Consider the following 15,099-nt stretch of genomic DNA (forward strand, 5'->3'; position numbering starts at 1 on the left):
GATGGTTACGTTGTCGAGATACGGGAACGTGGCCTGCAACCCGTGCTGGTCAACCATTCGGTCCATCTCCCGTTGGAAGACCGAGATCCCGTTCGTGACACCAAATGGGACCCTTAGGAAGTGGTATAGACGCCCGTCTGCCTCGAAGGCTGTGTACTTGCGGTCACCTGGGCGGATGGGGAGCTGGTGGTAGGCGGACTTGAGGTCCACGGTGGAGAAGACCTTATACTGGGCAATCCGATTTACCATGTCGGATATGCGGGGGAGAGGGTACGCATCTAGCTGTGTGTACCTGTTGATGGTCTGGCTATAGTCTATGACCATCCTTTGCTTTTCCCCGGTCTTTACTACTACCACCTGGGCTCTCCAGGGACTATTGCTGGCCTGGATTATGCCTTCCTTCAGCAACCGCTGGACTTCAGACCGAATAAATATCCGGTCCTGGGCGCTGTACCGTCTGCTCCTAGTGGCGACGGGTTTGCAATCCAGGGAGAGGTTTGCAAACAAGGACGGCAGTTCAACCTTGAGAGTTGCGAGGCCGCAGATAGTGAGTGGGGGTATTGGGCCGCCGAATTGAAATGTTAGGCTCTGCAGGTTACACTGGAAATCTAATCCTAGTAATGTGGGCGCGCAGAGTTGGGGCAGGACGTAGAGCCTGTAGTTTTTAAACTCCCTCCCTTGCACCGTTAGGTTCGCGATGCAGAACCCTTTGATCTCTACGGAGTGGGATCCTGCGGCTAGGGAAATCTTTTGCGTATTTGGATGGATGGTCAGAAAACAGCGTCTTACCGTGTTGGGGTGGATGAAACTTTCGGTGCTCCCGGAGTCGATCAGGCATGGTGTCTCGTGTCCGTTGATCAGCACCATTGTTGTCGTCGTCTGGAGCGTCCGGGGCCGTGATTGATCCAGCGTCACCGAAGCCAGTCGTGGTCGTAGTGTCTCGGCGTCTTCTTCGGACCCCGTGGAGCCGTCGATGCTGGGTTCCTTTGTTGTCATCCAAGATGGCGGCGTCCATGAATCGCACACGGCAGGGGGTGGACCAAATGGCCGCCCCCATGGATCGCACGCGGTCGGGGGTGGACAAAATGGCCGCCCCCATGAATCGCACGTGGCTGGGGAGTCACAAGATGGCGGCGCCCATCCTCCCCTCGTGGTGGCCGGGACCCAAAATGGCGGCGCCGCGGGTCGCACATGGGGCGCTTGGGGGGTTGGGGAGCGTTTGGGATGCGCTCGGCTCGTTCTTCTCCGGGGATTGCGGCGACCCCCCGGGACCGGCACACAGCCGCGTAATGGCCCTTCTTGCCGCAGCTTTTGCAAATAGCTGTGCGGGCCGGGCAGCGCTGCCGGGGGTGTTTCGCTTGCCCGCAGAAATAGCAGCGGGCCCCCCCGGGATGATCTGGCGCTTTAACCGCGCAAGCCTGTGAGGGAGGGGGGGGGGGTTTGTCGCGACGGGGGTCTACAGAGCCCAAGGGGCTGCCGCGCGGTCGGGGCCGTAGGCGCGGGCGTTTTGCGAGGCCACATCTAGGGAAGCTGCAATGGCCCGTGCCTCTGAGAGTCCTAGCGACTCTTTTTCTAAAAGTCTTTGGCGGATTTGGGGAGAGTTCATACCTGCCACAAACGCATCGCGAATTAGCATGTCCGTGTGTTCAATCGCGTTCACCGGCGGGCAGCTGCAGCCCCGTCCCAAAATTAGCAGCGCGGCGTAGAATTCCTCTAACGATTCTCCGGGACTTTGCCGTCTCGTTGCGAGTTGGTAGCGTGCGTAGACCTGGTTCACGGGGCAAACGTAGATGCTCTTCAGTGCTGCGAGCGCCGTCGGGAAATCCTCTGCGTCTTCTATGAGAGGGTAAATTTCCGGGCTTTCCCTCGAATGCAGGACCTGCAATTTCTGGTCTTCTGTGATCCGGCCCGGGGCCGTTCGGAGGTAGCCTTCAAAACAAGCTTGCCAGTGTTTAAAAACTGCTGCCGAGTTCGCTGCGTGGGGGCTGATCCGCAGGCATTCCGGGGCGATCCGGAGCTCCATAGTCCTTTAAGCTCGCTTAATAAATTGTAGCGCACAATGACTCACGAGAGAGACGAGTAGAGATGAAGTCGATGAGGCTTTATTAAGCGAGATTTGTCCCCAGCAGTTCAGCAACAGAATGGAGCGATGGGGAGAAGCTCGGGTTCTTATACTCCGCCTTCAGGGCGGAGCCAGGAGTCAACAGCCAACCAGGACCCGGGATCTGTCAGCCAATAGCATCACGGCTTCACAGTCCCACATGACCCCTAATACATACTACCACAGTAGTAAACTGGCTCCGCCACATGGAGAAGTACACAGGGATCCATGTGGCTCCGGTCCCGAAGTTCCTCACATAAACCGCATCACCTGTGTTGAAGGTGCATGCTTGTGGGCAGCAGTGAGAGTCCGTCTCTGAGCAGTCCTGTCACTGATGGACCCGTGCCCGACACTAGAGAGGACGAGGCTACAACGCGTCTGGAGCTGGCACCCCATGATCAACTCTGCTGGTGCTATGCCGGTTGTGGCGTGAGGCAACGTACAATAACTGAAAAGAAACTGTGCCAACCGCGTTTCCCACGACCCCAAAATCATCTTTCTTGATGCTCTCTTGAATATTTGTACCGCTTGTTCGGCTAGCCCATTGGAGACCGGGTGGTACGGGGCCGTCCGCATATGCCTGATGCCACTCGTGATCATGAACTAAGTGAACTCCTGGCCTTTGAATGCTTTTGTCGGACACCAGGACCTCCGGCAGTCCGTGCATACTACAAATAGCCCTCAGTCTGTCCGTTGTTGCTCGTGTATGCACCATGGAGACCCGATGCACTTTAAGCCACTTTGAGCGGGCGTCTGCTAATAAAAGGAATGTGGCCCCCTGAAACGGCCCGACAAAGTCGATGTATACACGGGACGAAGGCTTCCCGGGCCACTCCCAGGAGTGCGTCAGGGCCGCCGGTGGGGCTTTCTGGTGCTCCTGGCATGAGGTGCAATTGTGGGCCACCCACTTGATCTCAGCATCCAGTCGGGGCCAACATTTTCATCTTGGCCACCCCAGGGTGCCCGTTATGGAGGTTTTTCAATTGGGGAACATCCCCGTTCGGATACGACCACCCACGTCCCCCACAGGAGCATGCTGTCTTCAGTGTTCATTTTGGGCAGCTTGGAGGTGTGGGCCCTCAGCCCGTCAGGGATCGCCCTATGTCGGTCCTCGTATTGGACCATATGTCGGACCCTCGACAACCCGGGGTCGGTCTGCGTCTATTCTCTGATATGAACTGTCGTTACTGGCAAAGTGTCCATGAAAGTGTTCACGGTGGCACAGTGGTTAGCACTGCTGCCTCACAGCGCCAGGGTGCTGGGTTCAATTCCGGCCTCGGGTGACTATGTGTGTGGAGTTTGCACTTTCTCCCGGTGTCTGCATGGGTTTCCTCTTCATTCTTTGTTGGGTTTCTTCTGGTTGTTCTGTATTTTGTCTTGTTTTTTGTAAACAGAGTTCTCTCTCTCTCTTTCACTTCCGCCATACACCTTAGCAGTGTGTCCTTTTCACCTGATCTGTGTTGTTTGTATGGCCACCTTTCCATCAAAGTGGTGCTATCGTTAGGGCAGGGCGTCAGTGTATCCTTTTCCGGTGGTCTGTGCTGCTCATTTGGCCGTCTTTCCACTGATGTGGGGCTACCGTTGGGGAGGGGTGGGGGGAGAGGTATGCTGGCTTTGCAGCTGGTGGTTTGTTTAAAGGAACTGTTTTGGGTTGAACTGTGGCCCCTCTCTCTCACACAATTCTCTGCACCGGAATGTCCTTTTCCGATGGTCTTGCAGCTCGTTTGGGCACCGTTCGGTCGATGTGGGGCTAGTGTTGGGTCTGGTGGTGGTGGGGTGGTGTTAATTGGTGGGTGCTGGCTTGAGCGGTGGTGTTCTTTTGTGTTTTTTGGTGTCTTGTAAATGCTTTTGGCATATTATTGATTTCCGTGTCTGTTTTTGTATTTTGCTGATTCTTTTGTATCCTTGAGTTGTTAATAAACTTATAATATTTGTAGGGGGAGGCAGATGATATACAAGCTCTGGCCCTGTAGGGGGTCGCAATACTACTGTATTACTCATGTTACATGCATCTCTAATTTCCTGATTTATACCATGCCTAACACCATAACTACAGTTTTGTGGCCTATAGACAAGTCCCACCAATGTTTGCTGCCCCTTCCTGTTTATTAGCTCCACCCAAACCAATTCTACATCTTGTTCCTTCCATCTAAGATCCTCTCTTACTAATGCATTGAACTCATGCTACCCCACCCCCTTTTCCTTTGTGCTTATCCCTCCTAAATGCTGAATATCCTTGGATATCTAACTCCCAATCTTGGTCACCCTGTAGCCACATCTCCATAATAACAATTAAATCATACCCTTTTACCTCAATTTGTGTATTCAAATCATCAAACCTTTTGCAATGCTACATGCAATCAGATAGAATGCCTTTAATTCTGCTTTTTAAACATTGTTCTCTCTTATCCTATTTGATGCTTGCCTATGCTATGTCTGCTGTCCAGTTTTAATTTTTACTTTACTACTTCCTTTTACCAGTTTTGTTTCCCTTAAATCTGGTTCCCTCTTAGGTTCCCTTCCCACTGCAAATCTAATTTAAACCCTCCCCAGCAGCATGAGAAAATCTCCCTGTGAAGATATTGGTCCCCATTCTGCTAAAATGCAGCCTATCCATCTTGTGGATGTCTAACTGCCCCGGAAATAGACGCAATGCCTTGGAAATCCATTGCCCTGTCTCCTACAGCAATTTCCAGTGTTCCAGTGCTCAATTTTCCTATTTCTATGCTCACTAGCACGTGGGACTGGAAATAATCTTGAGATTACAGCTTTAGAGGTCCTGCTTTTAAATCTCCTTCCAAGCCCCCTGACATCTGCTTTCAGGAGTTCATCCCCCTTCTTACCCAAGTCGTTGTTCACCCTCCCGCAGCAGCTCTGTGACATCCTTGACCTTGGCACCAGGCAGGCAACATACCATCTTGTGTCTATGGCCACAGAATTTCCTGTCTGTTCTTCTTCTCATCACTGCTCTTCCCCTTTTCTTCCTGCCCTCATATAGAGCTAAGCTGCCCATGTGGTCACAATCTCAGCTCTGACTGCACTCCTCCAAGGACCCAATGCCCTCACCAGCATCCAAAACAGAAAACTGATTAACGAGCAGGACCTCAGGGGACTCTTGCACTATTTTTCTAGTTCTCTTGGACTGCCTGAGTGTGCACCTGTTCTCTTTTGCCCCCATGCTCCTAGTCTGCAATGTAACCACCTCTCTGAATATGCTATCCACATAGCTCTCAGCCTCAGTGACTCCAGCTGCTGCTTGAGCTCAAAAATCCAGAGCTCATTCCTGCAGCTGGTGACACTTCCTGCACATGAAATGAAATGAAAATCGCTTATTGTCACAAGTAGGCTTCAAATGAAGTCACTGTGAAAAGCCCCTAGTCGCCACATTCCAGCGCCTGTTCGGGTAGGCTGGTACAGGAATTGAACCATGCTGCTGGCCTGCAATGGTCTGCTTTAAAAGCCAGCGATTTAGCCCAGTGTGCTAAACCAGCCACATATGATCGTCTAGGTCACCGGTAGCATCCACAACTTCCCACACACACTACAGGACACACATCCCACACAACTGAGCTGTCCTGTAATTTCTTAACCACTTCACTTAAGTAAACCAAAGTTAAATAAAATTAACGTATTTAAATTTTACTTGGCATTAATAAACCTTACAACTATTGATAAACGTTATTAGTACTGACAAATCCAACTAATACTTTACACACTTTGCGAGTTGCAAATATACCTTACTTAGAACACCTCTTTCTCCTGTAAACCTAATCCATTACTCACTCGGTATTCATCTCACTCAGGTGTAGTCTCCTGACTGTGCACCCCTTACTGGGTTAGGAGATGGAATTTGCTATCAAATGAAAAATTGAGAGGAGAGGAAAGCAGCATTGATACATTTAAGGGGAAACTAGTTAAATGCAGGAGCGAGAAAGGATTTGAATGATATGCTGATAGGGTGAGATTGGGGGGAAGCTCTGGTGAAGCATAACCAGTGGAGTGGACCATGTGATGAATGGCCTGCTCCTGTGCTTGAAATTCTGTGTAATTGCCGCTTTCCCCTAGTTCAAAACATGAATCCATTAAGCAGGAGCAATATGTTATTTAACCTCCATGTGTACAAGTGTGTATCCTGCTGCCCCATTACACTGCATGCCAGTCTTTCAGTGGTTATGCCAATGGGGCTGTGCAATTCTATATCATAAATCCTATGCGCTACGGACTTACAAAAACAATTAATCCTGAATGAGTAGCACGGAAAACCTGTTAGCATTGTTTTTAAAATAGCGATTCAAACACTTAAAAGGGTTTTTTTAAAAACAAGTTTGTCATTTTATTCTTAGTGGACAAACTTTCCATTTTCTAAAATACAATACCTTGAATGCCACAGCAGTCAAAACGAGTGGGTGACAGGTGCACACTACTCTAGCCTTATTGATAAGCATGAGATTGGACTGACTGTGAGCTGAAGGCAGCACCTGCTGTCTGAGCATTAGAGGTATGAAAATTTTCCAAGATGCACTGGCGTAATTTAGTTATCCCAAATGATATAATACTTCTCTTCAGACTCGAATATTATCATTCCAGGTGGTTAGCAGAATTACTTGAAGAAAAAAGTACAATTTGAAAGTTTATGTTGTGTTTCTTAAAACAGAGTGTAGATGTGCTGGTGGAAGAGGGGAGTGAGTGAAAGAGAAAAGGAAATGACAGAATGTATCTGCTATCAAATATATATCAAGCTGAGGAAAGAGAGGAAACATGCTAATTTAAGTTATTTCATAAAAATATAAGAATAGGCCATCCAGCATCACAAGTCTGTTCCGACATTCAATTCGGTTATGGCTGATCTGAATCATTCCATCTACCTGCCTTGGTTATGTAAGCCTCATTACCTTTGCCTACCAAAAAATGCAAACTCAATGTTTGAAATGTTTAAATCGTTTCCAAAAAATTACTAACTCAAAAATGACTAACAGTGGGCTGGATTCTTCATTTGGGAGGCTATGGAATTTGGGATTCTCTAATCCCCGCGCCAAAATCACATTCGGCGATCGGTCGGAAAATCAATTTTTATGCCGGAATCGGGGGAGGTGCCATTTATCCGATGCTCTGTCCCCCTCAAAAACAGTGTACTAGAGGAGTACGCCGCACACCTTCGGTACGGCCTCAGGATGTCACCTGAGGCCCTCCCCCAATGCTCCGTCTCCGGTGGGCCGACTTCCCGATGGCGAGGGGCGCATGTCTCTCACTTTTCGGGGACCTCGCATAGTGATGGCGGACTGTGTCCAGCGCCGCCACAGGAGCCGTTCCGCTGGCAGAGGGGGCTTCGGTGGGGGCTGTGGGGACTGGTGGGGGAGTGGTGAGGGGGGTTACAGGGGGGCAGTTTTTGGCAGACCGGGTCTGCGCGCATCTAGCACCATGTTGTAGGGCACAGCCATTGCAGGTCGCTGCTATGCTCATGCGAGGCCCCGGCCAATCTGCGTCCGTATCGGCAGGTAAAGACAGGGGCTTTATGTGGCGAGGCTGCGAGCCCCCCCCCCCACTGGTGCCAATGTTTTGGCAAGGTTGAAGCAGTCAGGTACTGGTGTTTTCAGGGTTAATTTTTGGCTGGAAGGTGAGCTAAGAAAGGTTCTGAAAGAAATACAGCCAGAGATTCTGTATTATTCCGGCAGGGGATCAGGTCTCCTTCTTTAAAGCAGTCTCAAAAGATCTCTCTTTCCAGTATTCAAGACATCCCTTTAAAACAAGTATTCCTATGTGCTAACTGTATTTAAAAGTGGATTGGGATCTGAGATGGTTTTGTTGTTTGGGTGGAAATAAAGATAGCAATTAAAGGTTATTGTGTCACTGTATTGATTGATTTGTTTCGATGTCACTAGCTTTCGGAGCGCTGCTCCTTCCTCAGGTGAATGAAGAGGTATGTTCCAGAAACACATATATAGACAAATTCAAAGATGCCAAATAATGCTTGGAATGCGACCATTAGCCGGTGATTAAATCTTTACAGATCCAGAGATGGGGTAACCCCAGGTTAAAGAGGTGTGACTCTTTAGATTTAATCACCTGCTAATGGTCGCATTCCAAGCATTGTTTGGCATCTTTGAATTTGTCTATATGTGTGTTTCTGGAACATACCTCTTCATTCACCTGAGGAAGGAGCAGCGCTCCGAAAGCTAGTGACATCGAAACAAACCTGTTGGACTTTAACCTGGTGTTGTAAGACTTCGTACTGTGCTCACCCCAGTCCAACGCCGGCATCTCCACATTACTGTATTGATTAGCAGTGTTTAAGGGATAATTGTGGGCTATTTTAATTATTGTGATGTTAAAGATATTTTAATACTGTGTTAGTAATAAAATTTGTTTTAATATACCATATCCGAATTTTGTGTGAAATCACTCCTAGAGCGAGATATCCTTTCCTCACAGTCTTACAAAATTCAAATAAAATATTGGGGTTTCTGTCCAGTATCCTAGCAACGGTTTGGGTTTGGTCCGAAATCGTAATACGGTTCTCTGCCTCAGTCTGGGGCCTCTGCACAGGCCTCATTAGCCATGACCTTAGTGGGTAACCGTTGTCACCTACTAGTCAACCCCTCACCTGAGGGAGTGCCTCAAAGATACCAGGAACCGAGGAGTACCCCAGGATGTATGCTCTTCCTGGAAATCGGGTGCAGATGTGCATTATGTACTGCAGGTGTTCGTACACCAACTGCACATTCATGGAGTAGAAGCCCTTCCTATTGATGAAGGGCACCTCTTGTTGAATCAGTACTCGGAGGACGACGTGTGCCATTGATCACCCTCTGAACCTGGGGCACGCCAGCGATGGCAGCAAATACTGCTGCCCATGCATCTTGTTGAGCCTGGATCAGATTGAAAATGATATAGTCTGATGCCTGGGCATATATGGCCTCCATAACAGCATGGATGCACCTCTGTGCGGACATTTGCGATATCCCAAAGAGGTAGAGAGTGAGCATAGCTGGCTGTAGTCCAATATCCATGTATCTGCGGTTGGAGGGAGGAGTGACAGAGAATGTTAATAAGATGAGGATTCCTTTGACCATCCAATGCCACCAGGTTACATGGTCACCCCAAGTTGTATTGCTGCGCCACCCTCAGCTTGTGCCACCCTCCCCTGGCTCCTTTGAGTTGATGTTTCCCATTCTGCAACCCTGACCCTATCAGTGACCTGGCCTTTTATGTATGAGCCTCTATTCTCACCACACGTCCCTGGTAAAGGGGTACCGGTGGCTGTCGCAACCAGTGTTAGCGATAGGCTCTGTGGCCCCTGTCCGGTTTCTCCCAGTGGGCGTCCTCACTGCATGAGCCTTGTGCTACCCGCCAGGAGGATGGCAACTGGATGTGTGCTGAAGATGGTCAAGTTGCACTGCCAGTTGGATCCATGCTAGGATCCTTGTGTGTGGGCAGGTCCTACAGATGGGGTTGAGTGAGGGATGTGTGCGTTTGCTGGGACCTTAGTTGTAGTGTTATGTGAAGCCTGGGATTAACACAGGTTGTGACGGAACTGGTCAGGTTTCCTGGTTGAGGGCAGGATGGATGGAGTCAAGGCGCGGCGGACAGGCAGAGATTGGTGACAGCTCATGGTCCTCAGGAGTGGGTTAGCTGAAAGTCTCGCTGGTGAAGCTTTTACTCTGAGAGGGGCTGTGTGTCAGAGAGGGTTCCAGTGGAACCGGTGCATGTGTCCTTTGTTTGAGGTGAGCTCTGCTAATCCCCTGCTTCCTCTGCTGTGGGGTTGCGCTTCTGAGGAGTGCCAATACCTAGTGGGCTGGCGACTGAGCATGGCCATGCCCATCCCGTTGATGATACTGCTGGGGTATGAGGATTACCAGAGGGGAGCGCTGGTTGGGCTCCCACATGCCCAGGCACCTTCTGAGAATATACAGGATACAGTAGTGAGCAGTGTCAACCGTCAGTAGATTGTAAGTTGCAGCCACGAGCTGGGTTTAAATGAAATAATGCAGCAATGGAGCCTGAGCCAGCCACCCTGATTCCAAGGGGGTCACCCCAAGTCCATGCACTTGCAACCAAGTCGTTACCAGTTACTCTCTGAGGCCCAGGCAGATGCCCCACCCCCCAGCAAGGCCAAAAAGTTGTGAGAATTGTCTTACCTTCTTGCTCCCCCTCAACAGCCATGGCGCCCGGACCCTGCTCGTAAATACTTGCACAAATTCATGCCCGCATGATTCCCACCTCAGAGGGGTGGAGCATTGCCGACGGGTGGAACGTCAGGTGTCCAGCCCGTTCACCGTAGGCAAATCAATACGAATCGCAGATTTGCTTGGAGCCACCGGCACGGGACGCTCACCTCAATGCTGCCGGCAGTGGGCGGACAATTCCATTTTCCGCCCCATTGTGAATCTTGCTGCTGCCGTCAGGAGAATCCAGCCCAATGTTTAAATTTATTTTTTTCATCCACCCTTTATGTGAAGAGGCCCTTCCTGATATCACCCTGAGCTACCCAAGCTTTAATTTTAAGGTTATGCCCTATCTATAACAGTCCTCTTAACTGTTTTAGCCCACGTACTGTTCTGGTGAATATGTGCATTTTATATTCACATTTGTTCAACATGGGTATTGTTGGCAAGGCCAGTATTTATTTCCCATCCCATCCAAGGTCAATATATCCTTCCTGAGATGTGGCACCCAGAAATGAACACAACTCTGAATGGGGTGTAACCAAAGCTTCATACACCTCTAACCTAACTTCCACCCCATTATATTCCTTATCTATCCTCCTCAGGTCTTTCCTTTCAAAATAAAACAAAATGTATTCTGAAAGTATTCAGGCTGATTATCATCTATGTTTTGTAATTAGAAAATGCAAACATTGTAATTAGTGACAGCCAAGAGATCAAGAAATACGCACGTATACAATTGCAAAAAGAGACATAGAGAGGCCTAAGTTTACCATCAGTTATGAAACACTAAAATCAATGTTTATAGAGATATGGGAGGAAAGTTATAAATCAGGGCTGCCAAATCCTTTACATTCGACACTCCCAGATAGTCCCATCCTTATGTCTATGGCATTGGCGTATTTTACTACCACATCAGTACCCCTCCTTATGTCTATGGCATTGGTGTGCTTACTGCCACATTAGTACTAGACCTAAGGCCACCTTTGGTAGGGTCCTGAGAACAGGTGACTGCAGGAGGGAGGTCACTGTCCTATAATATTCGTGGGACCTGGGTTGCCTTTTTGAGGTACAAATGGATGGAGTTTGTCCTACTGACCTACATTAATTTATGCCAGTTTTTAGTGCCTAGCCAGCTGCCGACCGGCCATTGGAAGCCAGTAATATTTGTAGCTTTTATTCCTGTAGGACCAGGAAAAGCAGAAGTGTTCCTCCTAGGTCTACAAAAAAGAACAAATTTAACGTTACCCTTTCAGGAGACCACCCCACCTCCACCCCGGTCCACTGGAGGCTCTGGCTGTTAATCAACTCAGTGAAAAAGTAGACCAATTTTACTTTTTAATTAATTCATAGGATGTGGGCAACACAGCCTAGACTAACTTTTATAGCCCATATCTAATTGCCTTACCTCACTAGCTGGCGGGTTGTCTTGGTGCTACTGGTTTGGCATCATCAGAATGCAACTGAGAACCAGGTCTGCAATGACTTGGGCTTCATAGCAGTCAAAATGAGTGGGTGACAGGCTCACACTACCCACTGACCATCTGGTGTGTGCTGGAAATTACAACTGGCCAATAAGATGCCAACAGAGAGCCAAACTTAATTCACCCAAAACTACCAACTCTCAGATTCCTCTTCCAGAGTTTTGATAAACCACAGGCTCTCTATGTTAGGAAAACAAAAGGTAGTTTTAAGGGATTTACACTTGTATTGGTAAACATTAGAAATAAATTACAGCTATTAAGTGGGTTTAATTTAATGTTTCTGTGCTTGGAAGGGTAAAATCTATAAAAGCCAATTACTGCGGTTGCTGGAATATGAAACCAAGAGGAAATGCTGGAAAATCTCAGCAGGTCTGGCAGCATCTGTAGGGAGAGAAAAGAGCTAATGTTTCGAGTCCAGATGACCCTTTGTCAAAGCTTTGGGGCATCGTATAACTAGGGCTGTAGATAGGATTTTTAACTAAATAGTGGGGGAAGGTTCAGTTGTATGGAGAATTAGACATCAAAGTTAAAGGTGAGGGTAGAAGTGCAGGTTAATAATGAGGAATTCCAACTAGTTAAAGGAGCCGAGGGCACAGGAGAGGTTAGTAAAGTTTCCATACCACGTAATAGATCAGAGAGTATAGAAGGTGGCAGGACTCTAACAACAGGCAGAACAAAAAAGGTGACAAGTATGAGAAGGGAGGTGGTCAATGCAGGATTGAGGGTGTTGTACCGAAATGCGCACAGTATACGGAACAAGGTAAATGAGCTTGTTGTGCCCATTGCAATTGGCCAGTAAGATGTGGTGGGCATCACAGAGACATGGCTGTAAGGGGATCAGGGCTGGGTTCTAAATATCCAAGGATATGTGTCCTATCGAAAGGACAGGCAGTTGGGAAAAGGGAGTGGGGTTGCATTGTTAGTAAGGAATGAAGTTAAATTGATAGCAAGAAATGATATGGAATCAGAAGGCATAGAATCTCTGTGGGTAGAGTTGAGGAATCGCAAAGTAATAAAGACCCTGATGGGAGTTATGTACAGGCCCCCTAGCAGTAGTCAGGATGTGAGGCAGAAAATAAATCAGGAGATAGAAAAGGCATGTAAATAATCATGGGGGACTTCAATATGCAGGTGGACTGGGAAAATCAGGTTGGCAGTGGATCCCAAGAAAAGGAATTTGTGGAATGTCTAAGAGATGGTTTTTTGGAGCAGCTTGTGGCAGAGCCTACTAGGGAACAGGCAATACTGGATTTGGTGATATGTAATGAGGCAGATTTGATTAGGGAACTTAAGGTGAAAGAACTCTGAGGGATCAGTGACCACAATATGATAGAATTTACCCTGCAGTTTGAGAGGGAGAACCTGCAATCAGATGTAACGTATTTACAATTAAAATAAGAGTAACTACAAAGACATGAGGGAGGAGCTGGCCAGAGTTAATTGGAAAGGGAGCCTAGCAGGGAAGACAGTGGAACAGCAATGGCAGAACATTTGGGGGGTTATTCGGGAGGAAACAGAAATTCATCCCAAGCAGGAGGAAACATGCTAAAGGGAGCACGGGGTATCTATGGCTGGCAAGGGAAATCAAGGACAGCACAAAACAAAAGAAAAAGCATTCAAAGTGGCGTGGATTAGTAGGAAGCCAGAGGATTAGGAAGCCTTTAAAAGTGAGCAGAGGACAACTAAAAAAGCACTAAGTGGGGAGAAGGTGAAATATGAGTGTAAGCTAGCTAGTAATAGAAAAGTAAGAGAGAGGCAAAAATAGACATTGGACCACTGGAAAATGAGGCTGGAGAAGTAATAATAAGAAGCAAAGAAATGACAGAAGAACTGAATAGTTATTTTGCATCACTCTTCACGGTGAAAGACACCAGTGGGTTGCCAGAGCTCCAGGAGAATCAGGTGAGTGTAGTGGCCATCACCAAGGAGAGGGATCTTGGGAATCTGAAAGGTCTAAAGGTAGATAATTCACTTGGAATGGATGGACTACACCCCAGCATTCTAAAATAGATAGCTGAGTAGATTGTGGAGGCATTGGTGGTGATCCTTCAGGAATCACTGGATTATAAAAAGTAATATAAAATGGAGGGTCTTAGAGGACTGGAAAGTGGCTAATGTAACACCGCTGTTTAAGAAGGAAGGGAGGCACAAGGAAATTATAGGCCGGTTAGCCTGACTTCGGTCATTGGTAAGATTTTAGAATCCATTATTAAAGATGAGATCGCGGAGTACTTGGAAGTGCATGATAAAATAGGACTGAGTCAGCACGGCTTCATCAAGGGGAGGTCATGTCTAACAAATCTGTTAGAATTCTTTGAGAAGGTAATAAGGAAGTTAGACAAGGGAGAACCAGTGGATGTGATTTATTTAATTTCCAGATGGCCTTTGACAAGGTGCCGCACAGGAGACTGTTAAATAAGTTAAGAGCCCATGGTGTTAAGATTCTGGAATGGATAGAAGATTGGCTGACTTGCAGAAGGCAGAGAGTGGTGATGAAGGGGTCTTTTTCAGGATGGCAGCCAGTGACTAGTGATGTGCCTCAGGGGTCGGTGCTGGGACCATAACTTTTCACAATATGCATTAACGATCTGGAAGAAGGAACTGAAGGCACTGTTGCTAAGATTGCAGATGATACAAAGATCTGTAGAGGGACAGGTAGTATTGAGGAAGCAGGGGGGCTGCAGAAGGACTTGGACAGGCTAGGAGAGTGGGCAATGAAGTGGCAGATGGGATACAATGTGGAAAAGTGTGAGGTTATGCACTTTAGAACGAGGAATGGCGGCAGAGACTATTTTCTAAATGGGAAAATGCTCAGGAGATCAGAAGCACAAAGGGACTTGCAAGTCCTTGTTCAAGATTCTCTTAAGGTGAACGTGTAGGTTCAGTCGGCAGTTAGGAAGGCAAATGTAATTTTGCATTCATGTTGAGAGGGTCAGAATACAAGATCAGGGATGTACTTCTGAGGTTATATAAGGCTCTGGTTAGACCACATTTGGAGTATTGTGAGCTTATTTTGGGCCTCATATCTAAGGAAGGATGTGCTGGCCTTGGAAAGAGTCCAGAGGAGGTTCACAAGAATGAACCCTGGAATGAAGAGCTTGTCGTATGAGGAACGGTTGAGGATCTGGGTCTGAACTCGGGAGTTTAAGGGGGGATCTTATTAAAACTTACTGGATACTGCGAGGCCTAGGTAGAGTGGCTTGGAGAGGATGTTTCCACTTGTACGAAAAATTAGAACCAGAGGGCACAATCTCAGACTAAAGGGACGATCCTTTAAAACAGAGATAAGGAGGAAATACTTCAGCCAGTGGGTGGTGAATCTGTGGAACTCTTAGCCGCAGAAGGCTGTGGA

The 15,099-nt window shown here is 47.9% G+C and overlaps 1 protein-coding gene across 4 annotated transcripts in view; it reads right to left on the reverse strand.

Annotated features, from left to right (window-relative positions):
- dnai7 (dynein axonemal intermediate chain 7) overlaps positions 1–15,099 on the reverse strand; it is a 184,643-nt gene that overhangs the window by 18,708 nt on the left and 150,836 nt on the right. The gene's annotated exons all lie outside the window — the stretch shown is intronic.

The sequence above is a fragment of the Scyliorhinus torazame genome, chromosome 13 (genome assembly GCF_047496885.1).
Source record: "Scyliorhinus torazame isolate Kashiwa2021f chromosome 13, sScyTor2.1, whole genome shotgun sequence".
Classification (NCBI taxonomy): Eukaryota; Metazoa; Chordata; class Chondrichthyes; order Carcharhiniformes; family Scyliorhinidae; genus Scyliorhinus; species Scyliorhinus torazame.